The sequence below is a fragment of the Oncorhynchus keta genome, chromosome 20 (genome assembly GCF_023373465.1).
Source record: "Oncorhynchus keta strain PuntledgeMale-10-30-2019 chromosome 20, Oket_V2, whole genome shotgun sequence".
Lineage (NCBI taxonomy): Eukaryota > Metazoa > Chordata > Actinopteri > Salmoniformes > Salmonidae > Oncorhynchus > Oncorhynchus keta.
In genome coordinates, this window is record NC_068440.1 from 42,625,509 (window position 1) to 42,639,980 (window position 14,472).

At 43.0% G+C, this 14,472-nt stretch overlaps 1 long non-coding RNA gene across 1 annotated transcript; it reads right to left on the bottom strand.

Moving 5' to 3' along the window:
- Nucleotides 1-116: 116 nt before the first annotated feature.
- LOC127910033 (uncharacterized) lies at nt 117-6,407 on the bottom strand. Its single transcript, XR_008073706.1, has 5 exons — nt 5,807-6,407; nt 4,220-5,641; nt 2,554-4,170; nt 2,110-2,452; nt 117-980 (listed from the first exon to the last, which is right to left on the bottom strand). It is a non-coding gene; the product is annotated as an uncharacterized LOC127910033 (long non-coding RNA).
- Nucleotides 6,408-14,472: the final 8,065 nt, after the last annotated feature.

The following is a 14,472-nucleotide window of genomic DNA, read 5'->3' on the forward strand; positions in this document are numbered from 1 at the left end:
TACTACCTACCTGTAATGGTTCTAGACAGATGGTCAGTGTGTTAGTATATACTACCTACCTGTAATGGTTCTAGACAGATGGTCATTGTATATACTACCTACCTGTAATAGTTCTAGACAGATGGTCAGTGTGTTAGTATATACTACCTACCTGTAATGGTTCTAGACAGATGGTCAGTGTGTTAGTATATACTACCTACCTGTAATGGTTCTAGACAGATGGTCATTGTGTTAGTATATACTACCTACCTGTAATGGTTCTAGACAGATGGTCAGTGTGTTAGTATATACTACCTACCTGTAATGGTTCTAGACAGATGGTCAGTGTGTTAGTATATACTACCTACCTGTAATGGTTCTAGACAGATGGTCATTGTGTTAGTATATACTACCTACCTGTAATGGTTCTAGACAGATGGTCAGTGTGTTAGTATATACTACCTACCTGTAATGGTTCTAGACAGATGGTCAGTGTGTTAGTATATACTACCTACCTGTAATGGTTCTAGACAGATGGTCATTGTGTTAGTATATACTACCTACCTGTAATGGTTCTAGACAGATGGTCAGTGTGTTAGTATATACTACCTACCTGTAATGGTTCTAGACAGATGGTCAGTGTGTTAGTATATACTACCTACCTGTAATGGTTCTAGACAGATGGTCAGTGTGTTAGTATATACTACCTACCTGTAATGGTTCTAGACAGATGGTCAGTGTGTTAGTATATACTACCTACCTGTAATGGTTCTAGACAGATGGTCAGTGTGTTAGTATATACTACCTACCTGTAATGGTTCTAGACAGATGGTCATTGTGTTAGTATATACTACCTACCTGTAATGGTTCTAGACAGATGGTCAGTGTGTTAGTATATACTACCTACCTGTAATGGTTCTAGACAGATGGTCAGTGTGTTAGTATATACTACCTACCTGTAATGGTTCTAGACAGATGGTCATTGTGTTAGTATATACTACCTACCTACCTGTAATGGTTCTAGACAGATGGTCAGTGTGTTAGTATATACTACCTACCTGTAATGGTTCTAGACAGATGGTCATTGTGTTAGTATATACCTACCTAGACAGATGGTCAGTGTGTTAATATACTACCTACCTGGTTCTAGACAGATGGTCAGTGTGTTAGTATATACTACCTACCTGTAATGGTTCTAGACAGATGGTCAGTGTGTTAGTATATACTACCTACCTGTAATGGTTCTAGACAGATGGTCAGTGTGTTAGTATATACTACCTACCTGTAATGGTTCTAGACAGATGGTCAGTGTGTTAGTATATACTACCTACCTGTAATGGTTCTAGACAGATGGTCAGTGTGTTAGTATATACTACCTACCTGTAATGGTTCTAGACAGATGGTCAGTGTGTTAGTATATACTACCTACCTGTAATGGTTCTAGACAGATGGTCATTGTGTTAGTATATACTACCTACCTGTAATGGTTCTAGACAGATGGTCAGTGTGTTAGTATATACTACCTACCTGTAATGGTTCTAGACAGATGGTCAGTGTGTTAGTTATACTACCTACCTGTAATGGTTCTAGACAGATGGTCATAGTATATACTACCTACCTGTAATGGTTCTAGACAGATGGTCAGTGTGTTAGTATATACTACCTACCTGTAATGGTTCTAGACAGATGGTCAGTGTGTTAGTATATACTACCTACCTGTAATGGTTCTAGACAGATGGTTCAGTGATGGTTGTGTTAGTATATACTACCTACCTGTAATGGTTCTAGACAGATGGTCAGTGTGTTAGTATATACTACCTACCTGTAGATGGTTGTGTTAGACAGATGGTCAGATGTGTTATATATACTACCTACCTGTAATGGTTCTAGACAGATGGTCAGATGGTTCAGTGGTCATTGTTAGTATATACTACCTACCTGTAATGGTTCTAGACAGATGGTCAGTGTGTTAGTATATACTACCTACCTGTAATGGTTCTAGACAGATGGTCATTGTGTTAGTATATACTACCTACCTGTAATGGTTCTAGACAGATGGTCAGTGTGTTAGTATATACTACCTACCTGTAATGGTTCTAGACAGATGGTCAGTGTGTTAGTATATACTACCTACCTGTAATGGTTCCAGACAGATGGTCAGTGTGTTAGTATATACTACCTACCTGTAATGGTTCCAGACAGATGGTCAGTGTGTTAGTATATACTACCTACCTGTAATGGTTCTAGACAGATGGTCATTGTGTTAGTATATACTACCTACCTGTAATGGTTCTAGACAGATGGTCAGTGTGTTAGTATATACTACCTACCTGTAATGGTTCCAGACAGATGGTCAGTGTGTTAGTATATACTACCTACCTGTAATGGTTCCAGACAGATGGTCAGTGTGTTAGTATATACTACCTACCTGTAATGGTTCTAGACAGATGGTCAGTGTGTTAGTATATACTACCTACCTGTAATGGTTCTAGACAGATGGTCATTGTGTTAGTATATACTACCTACAGATGGTCATGGTTCTAGACAGATGGTCAGTGTGTTAGTATATACTACCTACCTGTAATGGTTCTAGACAGATGGTCAGTGTGTTAGTATATACTACCTACCTGTAATGGTTCTAGACAGATGGTCATTGTGTTAGTATATACTACCTACCTGTAATGGTTCCAGACAGATGGTCAGTGTGTTAGTATATACTACCTACCTGTAATGGTTCTAGACAGATGGTCATTGTGTTAGTATATACTACCTACCTGTAATGGTTCTAGACAGATGGTCAGTGTGTTAGTATATACTACCTACCTGTAATGGTTCTAGACAGATGGTCATTGTGTTAGTATATACTACCTACCTGTAATGGTTCTAGACAGATGGTCAGTGTGTTAGTATATACTACCTACCTGTAATGGTTCTAGACAGATGGTCAGTGTGTTAGTATATACTACCTACCTGTAATGGTTCTAGACAGATGGTCATTGTGTTAGTATATACTACCTACCTGTAATGGTTCTAGACAGATGGTCAGTGTGTTAGTATATACTACCTACCTGTAATGGTTCTAGACAGATGGTCATTGTGTTAGTATATACTACCTACCTGTAATGGTTCTAGACAGATGGTCAGTGTGTTAGTATATACTACCTACCTGTAATGGTTCTAGACAGATGGTCATTGTGTTAGTATATACTACCTACCTGTAATGGTTCTAGACAGATGGTCAGTGTGTTAGTATATACTACCTACCTGTAATGGTTCTAGACAGATGGTCAGTGTGTTAGTATATACTACCTACCTGTAATGGTTCTAGACAGATGGTCAGTGTGTTAGTATATACTACCTACCTGTAATGGTTCCAGACAGATGGTCAGTGTGCTAGTATATACTACCTACCTGTAATGGTTCTAGACAGATGGTCAGTGTGTTAGTATATACTACCTACCTGTAATGGTTCTAGACAGATGGTCAGTGTGTTAGTATATACTACCTACCTGTAATGGTTCTAGACAGATGGTCAGTGTGTTAGTATATACTACCTACCTGTAATGGTTCTAGACAGATGGTCATTGTGTTAGTATATACTACCTACCTGTAATGGTTCTAGACAGATGGTCAGTGTGTTAGTATATACTACCTACCTGTAATGGTTCTAGACAGATGGTCAGTGTGTTAGTATATACTACCTACCTGTAATGGTTCTAGACAGATGGTCAGTGTGTTAGTATATACTACCTACCTGTAATGGTTCTAGACAGATGGTCATTGTGTTAGTATATACTACCTACCTGTAATGGTTCCAGACAGATGGTCAGTGTGTTAGTATATACTACCTACCTGTAATGGTTCTAGACAGATGGTCAGTGTGTTAGTATATACTACCTACCTGTAATGGTTCTAGACAGATGGTCAGTGTGTTAGTATATACTACCTACCTGTAATGGTTCTAGACAGATGGTCAGTGTGTTAGTATATACTACCTACCTGTAATGGTTCTAGACAGATGGTCATTGTGTTAGTATATACTACCTACCTGTAATGGTTCTAGACAGATGGTCATTGTGTTAGTATATACTACCTACCTGTAATGGTTCTAGACAGATGGTCAGTGTGTTAGTATATACTACCTACCTGTAATGGTTCTAGACAGATGGTCATTGTGCTAGTATATACTACCTACCTGTAATGGTTCTAGGCAGATGGTCATTGTGTTAGTATATACTACCTACCTGTAATGGTTCTAGACAGATGGTCAGTGTGTTAGTATATACTACCTACCTGTAATGGTTCTAGACAGATGGTCAGTGTGTTAGTATATACTACCTACCTGTAATGGTTCTAGACAGATGGTCATTGTGCTAGTATATACTACCTACCTGTAATGGTTCTAGACAGATGGTCATTGTGCTAGTATATACTACCTACCTGTAATGGTTCTAGACAGATGGTCAGTGTGTTAGTATATACTACCTACCTGTAATGGTTCTAGACAGATGGTCATTGTGTTAGTATATACTACCTACCTGTAATGGTTCTAGACAGATGGTCAGTGTGTTAGTATATACTACCTACCTGTAATGGTTCTAGACAGATGGTCATTGTGTTAGTATATACTACCTACCTGTAATGGTTCTAGACAGATGGTCAGTGTGTTAGTATATACTACCTACCTGAGTTGTGGAATAGACTGTTTGGATTTGTTGTTCTACTGATGACACACTGTCTCCAGATTGACAACAGAACTAAACAAGGTTTTATTCATTCCACCTGCTTGTTTTATGATTTGAATTCCTCTCTCTCTTTACTACCCTGTAATGTTATGTAGGTCCCTTTTTTAATAATATAATAATAATATAATATAATAATAATAAAGTGAAGTGGTGATGAAGAGGCACCCTAAATGGGGTAACCCCTAACTCGGCATGGGTTCTCGTCCCCTAACCCCTAGTCTCAGGAACCACTGGGTTAGTGTATTGATACAGCTGTGGATGGACGACTAGCTAGCCCCTGATAGAACAACTGCCTCACAGTATAATAGTACATCACTGAACTGTCTACCACAGTATAGATGAGCTACTAGAGTACTGAACCATTACTTATTCTCATGTTATGTGAATAATATTTAGAGGCGTTGAAGGAACAATCAGGCAGATGCTGAGATCACCGAGGTGGAGCCAAGATGATATATATTTAACAGTAGTGTGGTCGGTTGGTGAGACCTCTAGTCCCCGTCCAGAGATAAGATGTTAATTAACAAACAACTAGTTTCTGTTACTCTCAGGAAGAACAGCGTCCCAGGCACCCTATTCCCCACATAGTGCACTACTATTTGGGACAAAGCCCTTGTTTAACAGGCAATGCACTATAGAGCCATCAGGCAGGTCTTAACAAGCTCATTTACAGTTTCCATAGAAATAAAATGCCTATGGTAGTCTCTGCCACTCCCCAGCCAATAAAATTAAACCAAATGACATGCCTATGGTAGTCTCTGCCACTTCCCAGCCCCAGCCAATAAAATTAAACCAAATGACATGCCTATGGTAGTCTCTGCCACTCCCCAGCCAATAAAATTAAACCAAATGACATGCCTATGGTAGTCTCTGCCACTTCCCAGCCCCAGCCAATAAAATTAAACCAAATGACATGCCTATGGTAGTCTCTGCCACTTCCCAGCCCCAGCCAATAAAATTAAACCAAATGACATGCCTATGGTAGTCTCTGCCACTCCCCAGCCAATAAAATTAAACCAAATGACATGCCTATGGTAGTCTCTGCCACTTCCCAGCCAATAAAATTAAACCAAATGACATACCTATGGTAATATCTGCCACTCCCCAGCCAATGAAATTAAACCAAATGACATGCCTAAGGTAGTCTCTGCCACTCCCCAGCCAATAAAATTAAACCAAATGACATGCCTATGGTAGTCTCTGCCACTCCCCAGCCAATCAAATTAAACCAAATGACATGCCTATGGTAGTCTCTGCCACTCCCCAGCCAATAAAATTAAACCAAATTACATGCCTATGGTAGTCTCTGCCACTTCCCAGCCCCAGCCAATAAAATTAAACCAAATGACATGCCTATGGTAGTCTCTGCCACTCCCCAGCCAATAAAATTAAACCAAATGACATGCCTATGGTAGTCTCTGCCACTCCCCAGCCCCAGCCAATAAAATTAAACCAAATGACATGCCTATGGTAGTCTCTGCCACTTCCCAGCCCCAGCCAATAAAATTAAACCAAATGACATGCCTATGGTAGTCTCTGCCACTCCCCAGCCAATAAAATTAAACCAAATGACATGCCTATGGTAGTCTCTGCCACTTCCCAGCCAATAAAATTAAACCAAATGACATGCCTATGGTAGTCTCTGCCACTCCCCAGCCAATAAAATTAAACCAAATGACATGCCTATGGTAGTCTCTGCCACTCCCAGCCAATAAAATTAAACCAAATGACATGCCTATGGTAGTCTCTGCCACTTCCCAGCCAATCAAATTAAACCAAATGACATGCCTATGGTAATATCTGCCACTCCCCAGCCAATAAAATTAAACCAAATGACATGCCTATGGTAGTCTCTGCCACTCCCCAGCCAATAAAATTAAACCAAATGACATGCCTATGGTAGTCTCTGCCACTCCCCAGCCAATAAAATTAAACCAAATGACATGCCTATGGTAGTCTCTGCCACTTCCCAGCCCCAGCCAATAAAATTAAACCAAATGACATGCCTATGGTAGTCTCTGCCACTTCCCAGCCCCAGCCAATAAAATTAAACCAAATGACATGCCTATGGTAGTCTCTGCCACTCCCCAGCCAATAAAATTAAACCAAATGACATGCCTATGGTAGTCTCTGCCACTTCCCAGCCAATAAAATTAAACCAAATGACATGCCTATGGTAGTCTCTGCCACTCCCCAGCCAATAAAATTAAACCAAATGACATGCCTATGGTAGTCTCTGCCACTCCCCAGCCAATAAAATTAAACCAAATGACATGCCTATGGTAGTCTCTGCCACTTCCCAGCCAATCAAATTAAACCAAATGACATGCCTATGGTAATATCTGCCACTCCCCAGCCAATAAAATTAAACCAAATGACATGCCTATGGTAGTCTCTGCCACTCCCCAGCCAATAAAATTAAACCAAATGACATGCCTATGGTAGTCTCTGCCACTCCCCAGCCAATAAAATTAAACCAAATGACATGCCTATGGTAGTCTCTGCCACTTCCCAGCCCCAGCCAATAAAATTAAACCAAATGACATGCCTATGGTAGTCTCTGCCACTCCCCAGCCCCAGCCAATAAAATTAAACCAAATGACATGCCTATGGTAGTCTCTGCCACTCCCCAGCCAATAAAATTAAACCAAATGACATGCCTATGGTAGTCTCTGCCACTTCCCAGCCAATAAAATTAAACCAAATGACATGCCTATGGTAGTCTCTGCCACTTCCCAGCCAATAAAATTAAACCAAATGACATGCCTATGGTAGTCTCTGCCACTTCCCAGCCAATAAAATTAAACCAATTGACATGCCTAAGGTAGTCTCTGCCACTCCCCAGCCAATCAAATTAAACCAAATGACATGCCTATGGTAGTCTCTGCCACTTCCCAGCCAATAAAATTAAACCAATTGACATGCCTATGGTAGTCTCTGCCACACCCCAGCCTCAGCCAATAAAATTAAACCAAATGACATGCCTATGGTAGTCTCTGCCACTCCCCAGCCTCAGCCAATAAAATTAAACCAAATGACATGCCTATGGTAATCTCTGCCACTCCCCAGCCCTAGCCAATGTTTTTTTTTCTCCCAATAAATTTGTCCCAGTTGCAGATCTAATTGGCCGGGAAACAGGAAGTGTTCATAGGTTAAATGATTGGGTGGGTTTACTATGATGTGGGTTTCTTTTCTGAGCCTGGTGCCAAACTAAATTCCCCTCCTGTCTGAATGCCAGGTCATTCTATGGACCTGTAGTACTTGGTGAGGAAGGTGATATGGGAGATTCTAGAAACAGAATCTGTTGTTTTTACAAGTTTTAGCTGACCAATAGGATCTCAGAATGGTGGGATATGATTGTGTACATCAGTGGAGTCTGCTGAGGGGATGATGGATGGAATGGAGCCAACCACATGGAAACCAGCCATTACCACGAGCCCGTCCTCATGTAGTCTACATGCTGTATCCAAAATGTATTATAGCTGATGTTTTTCCATTAATATTATCTTAAAGATGTCTTTTTGTTTTATTTGTAATATTGGATTGTCATCTCCTGTTGGGATCAGACCAGATCCAATAGATGGGCCTCCGAGGCCAGATCAGATAGATGGGCCTCCTAGACCAGATCCAATAGATGGGCCTCCGAGGCCAGATCAGATAGATGGGCCTCCGAGGCCAGATCAGATAGATGGGCCTCCTAGACCAGATCAGATAGATGGGCCTCCTAGACCAGATCAGATAGATCGGCATCCGAGACCAGATCAGATAGATGGGCCTCCTAGACCAGATCAGATAGATGGGCCTCCGAGGCCAGATCAGATAGATAGATGGGCCTCCTAGACCAGATCAGATAGATGGGCCTCCTAGACCAGATCAGATAGATGGGCCTCCTAGACCAGATCCAATAGATGGGCCTCCTAGACCAGATCAGATAGATGGGCCTCCTAGACCAGATCAGATAGATGGGCCTCCAAGGCCAGATCAGATAGATGGGCCTCCTAGACCAGATCAGATAGATGGGCCTCCTAGACCAGATCAGATAGATGGGCCTCCGAGGCCAAATCAGATAGATGGGTCTCCGAGGCCAGATCAGATAGATGGGCCTCCTAGACCAGATCAGATAGATGGGCCTCCTAGACCAGATCAGATAGATGGGCCTCCTAGACCAGATCCAATAGATGGGCCTCCGAGGCCAGATCAGATAGATGGGCCTCCTAGACCAGATCAGATAGATGGGCCTCCTAGACCAGATCAGATAGATGGGCCTCCGAGGCCAAATCAGATAGATGGGTCTCCGAGGCCAGATCAGATAGATGGGCCTCCTAGACCAGATCAGATAGATGGGCCTCCTAGACCAGATCAGATAGATGGGCCTCCTAGACCAGATCAGATAGATGGGCCTCCTAGACCAGATCAGATAGATGGGCCTCCTAGACCAGATCAGATAGATGGGCCTCCTAGACCAGATCAGATAGATGGGCCTCCTAGACCAGATCAGATAGATGGCCCTCCGAGACCAGATCAGATAGATGGGTCTCCTAGACCAGATCAGATAGATGGGCCTCCTAGACCAGATCAGATAGATGGGCCTCCGAGACCAGATCAGATAGATCAGCATCCGAGACCAGATCAGATAGATGGGCCTCCTAGACCAGAGCAGATAGATGGGCCTCCGAGGCCAGATCAGATAGATGGGCCTCCTAGACCAGATCAGATAGATGGGCCTCCTAGACCAGATCCAATAGATGGGCCTCCGAGGCCAGATCAGATAGATGGGCCTCCGAGGCCAGATAGATGGGCCTCCGAGGCCAGATCAGATAGATGGGCCTCCTAGACCAGATCAGATAGATGGGCCTCCTAGACCAGATCCAATAGATGGGCCTCCGAGGCCAAATCAGATAGATGGGTCTCCGAGGCCAGATCAGATAGATGGGCCTCCTAGACCAGATCAGATAGATGGGCCTCCTAGACCAGATCAGATAGATCAGCATCCGAGACCAGATCAGATAGATGGGCCTCCTAGACCAGATCAGATAGATCAGCATCCGAGACCAGATCAGATAGATGGGCCTCCTAGACCAGATCAGATAGATCGGCATCCGAGACCAGATCAGATAGATGGGCCTCCGAGGCCAGATCAGATAGATGGGCCTCCTAGACCAGATCAGATAGATGGGCCTCCTAGACCAGATCCAATAGATGGGCCTCCGAGGCCAGATCAGATAGATGGGCCTCCTAGACCAGATCAGATAGATGGGCCTCCTAGACCAGATCCAATAGATGGGCCTCCGAGGCCAAATCAGATAGATGGGTCTCCAAGGCCAGATCAGATAGATGGGCCTCCTAGACCAGATCAGATAGATGGGCCTCCTAGACCAGATCAGATAGATGGGCCTCCGAGGCCAGATCAGATAGATGGGCCTCCTAGGCCAGATCAGATAGATGGGCCTCCTAGACCAGATCAGATAGATGGGCCTCCTAGACCAGATCAGATAGATGGGCCTCCTAGACCAGATCAGATAGATGGCCCTCCGAGACCAGATCAGATAGATGGGTCTCCTAGACCAGATCAGATAGATGGGCCTCCTAGACCAGATCAGATAGATGGCCCTCCGAGACCAGATCAGATAGATCAGCATCCGAGACCAGATCAGATAGATGGGCCTCCTAGACCAGATCAGATAGATGGGCCTCCTAGACCAGATCAGATAGATGGGCCTCCTAGACCAGATCAGATAGATGGGCCTCCTAGACCAGATCAGATAGATGGCCCTCCGAGACCAGATCAGATAGATGGGTCTCCTAGACCAGATCAGATAGATGGGCCTCCTAGACCAGATCAGATAGATGGCCCTCCGAGACCAGATCAGATAGATCAGCATCCGAGACCAGATCAGATAGATGGGCCTCCTAGACCAGATCAGATAGATCGGCATCCGAGACCAGATCAGATAGATGGGCCTCCGAGAACAGTCAGGTCTGGATCAGACCAGATAGATGGGACCTCCAAACCAGTCAGGTCTGAATCAGACCAGATAGATGGGCCTCCAAGACCAGTCAGGCCTGGATAAGACCTGGTAGATGGACCTCTGAGATCAGACCAGATAGATGGACCTCTGAGATCAGACCAGATAGATGGACCTCCAAGATCAGACCAGGTAGTCCTTCTAGACCAATCAGGTCTGAATAGCACTTTTACTGGACCAATGTATGTATTATTGTTTTGAAGTTCATTCTCTTTATTAATTTAATTTCTTAATCTTTTGTTTGTTTCATCTTATGAAGTCAGTGTGGTGAGATGGTATCCTAGGGTTAATGGTATCCTAGGGTAAATGGTGATGGTATCCTAGGGTTAATGGTATCCTGGGGTGAATGGTGATGGTTAATGTTGATGGTATCCTAGGGTTAATGGTATCCTGGGGTTAATGGTGATGGTATCCTAGGGTTAATGGTGATGGTATCCTAGGGTTAATGGTATCCTGGGGTGAATGGTGATGGTATCCTTGGGTTAATGGTATCCTGGGGTTAATGGTGATGGTATCATAGGGTTAATGTTGATGGTATCCTAGGGTTAATGGTATCCTGGGGTTAATGGTGATGGTATCCTAGGGTTAATGGTGATGGTATCCTAGGGTTAATGGTATCCTAGGGTTAATGGTATCCTTGGGTTAATGGTATCCTGGGGTGAATGGTGATGGTATCCTTGGGTTAATGGTATCCTGGGGTTAATATTGATGGTATCGTAGGGTTAATGTTGATGGTATCCTGGGGTTAATGGTATCCTGGGGTTAATGTTATCCTGGGGTGAATGGTGATGGTATCCTAGGGTTAATGGTATCCTAGGGTTAATGGTATCCTGGGGTTAATGGTGATGGTATCCTGGGGTTAATGGTATCATAAGGTTAATGGTGATGGTATCCTAGGGTTAATGGTATCCTAGGGTTAATGGTGATGGTATCCTAGGGTTAATGGTATCCTGGGGTTAATGGTGATGGTATTCTAGGGTTAATGGTATCCTAGGGTTAATGGTGATGGTATCCTAGGGTTAATGGTATCCTGGGGTTAATGGTATCCTGGGGTTAATGTTGATGGTATCCTGGGGTTAATGGTATCCTTGGGTTAATTGTATCCTGGGGTTAATGGTATCCTGGGGTTAATGGTATCCTGGGGTTAATGGTATCGTGGGGTTAATGGTGATGGTATCCTAGGGTTAATGGTGATGGTATCCTAGGGTTAATGGTGATGGTATCCTAGGGTTAATGGTGATGGTATCCTAGGGTTAATGGTATCCTGGGGTTAATGGTATCCTGGGGTTAATGGTATCCTGGGGTTAATGGTATCCTGGGGTTAATGGTATCCTGGGGTTAATGGTGATGGTATCCTGGGGTTAATGGTGATGGTATCCTGGGGTTAATGGTATCCTAGGGTTAATGGTATCGTAGGGTTAATGGTATCCTGGGGTTAATGGTGATGGTATCCTAGGGTTAATGGTGATGGTATCCTGGGGTTAATGGTATCCTGGGGTTAATGGTGATGGTATCCTAGGGTTAATGGTGATGGTATCCTGGGGTTAATGGTATCCTAGGGTTAATGGTGATGGTATCCTGGGGTTAATGGTGATGGTATCCTAGGGTTAATGGTATCCTAGGGTTAATGGTGATGGTATCCTAGGGTTAATGGTGATGGTATCCTGGGGTTAATGGTATCCTAGGGTTAATGGTGATGGTATCCTGGGGTTAATGGTGATGGTATCCTGGGGGTTAATGGTATCCTAGGGTTAATGGTGATGGTATCCTGGGGTTAATGGTGATGGTATCCTAGGGTTAATGGTATCCTGGGGTTAATGGTGATGGTATCCTGGGGGTTAATGGTATCCTAGGGTTAATGGTGATGGTATCCTAGGGTTAATGGTGATGGTATCCTAGGGTTAATGGTGATGGTATCCTGGGGTTAATGGTATCCTAGGGTTAATGGTGATGGTATCCTGGGGTTAATGGTGATGGTATCCTAGGGTTAATGGTATCCTAGGGTTAATGGTGATGGTATCCTAGGGTTAATTGTGATGGTATCCTAGGGTTAATGGTGATGGTATCCTAGGGTTAATTGTGATGGTATCCTAGGGTTAATTGTGATGGTATCCTAGGGTTAATGGTGATGGTATCCTAGGGTTAATGGTGATGGTATCCTAGGGTTAATTGTGATGGTATCCTAGGGTTAATGGTGATGGTATCCTAGGGTTAATGGTGATGGTATCCTAGGGTTAATTGTGATGGTATCCTAGGGTTAATGGTGATGGTATCCTAGGGTTAATTGTGATGGTATCCTAGGGTTAATTGAGTATGCTAGATCTTGGGGTTTGGTAGCAGGTGTCATTAAAACACAGCTTTCTGAATGTACAGGGTATAATGTCTTTTAACTCTTATTTCACATGCAATGTAAATCTACGTATACAGAATTTTAATGCTCCTTGTAAATTATTTTGTCACTCTTACTATCCATGTCATGCGCACCATCCACCTGCATACAATACATGGACACATTGTTGTTCATACACTTATTACACACACTCTCCCAATTCATCATTTATTTATGTTCTGACCTCTTAAACTAACTGCGGTAGAAATATCAGAATTATAACACATAACCGTTTGACATTACTAACGTCAATATCAACCTCCCATAAAATATTCCATATGGATTCCAGTGAGGAAGCAATGGTGTGCATGCTATAATTTTGTAATTTTTTTTATGCCAATAAAATGATCTCTGTTTGAATTCTGTGTTGTAGTATTCATGCTCTGCAGGGTTGAACCAAAATCTTTCCTGTTTTAATAAATTACACTATTGTATCATGTGTCAGCTCAACAGTAAAATAAAAATGTAATCACTGCATATTAGTGTAGTAGTGTCAGCCATTGATATCACTGCATGATATCACTGAAGCTAAGCAGGGTTGGTCGTGGTCGGTCCCTGGATGGGAGACCAGATGCTGCTGGAAGTGGTGTTGGAGGGCCAGTAGGAGGCACTCTTTCCTCTGGTCTAAAAAAATATCCCAATGCCCCAGGGCAGTGACACTGGCTCATTCATCCCCCTCCTCTCCCCTATTCCCCAGGTCGTTGCTGTAAATGAGAACGTGTTCTCAGTCAATTTACCTGGTAAAATAACGAAAATATATATATATATTTTAATTTGATTTACATTTTTTAAGTAGTGTAGTCGTATCAGTTAATGATATCACTGCATAATTAAAGTAGTGCAGAAACCATTGATATCACATTAAAAGCAAAGAGAGGACAAGCATCTGAAAATAGAGGGCCATCCTACAAGTAAGGCACAATGGGCAGAAATCGGAAGAGATTTTGGAGATCGTTGCAATTCTCTGTTTTGTGCAGGAGCTGTTGATGGAAATAATATAATAATAATATATGCCATTTAGCGGACGCTTTTATCCAAAGCGACTTACAGTCATGTGTGCATACATTCTACGTATGGGTGGTCCCGGGAATTGAACCCACTACCCTGGCGTTACAAGCGCCATGCTCTACCAACTGAGCTACAGAAGGACCACAAATCCTGTTTGGATTAGAGATCTGGCAAACTCAGGCAGCGAATCCTGTTTGGGATTAGAGATCTGGCAAACTCAGGCAGCGAATCCTGTTTGGGATTAGAGATCTGGCAAACTCAGGCAGCGAATCCTGTTTGGGATTAGAGATCTGGCAAACTCAGGCAGCGAATCCTGTTTGGGATT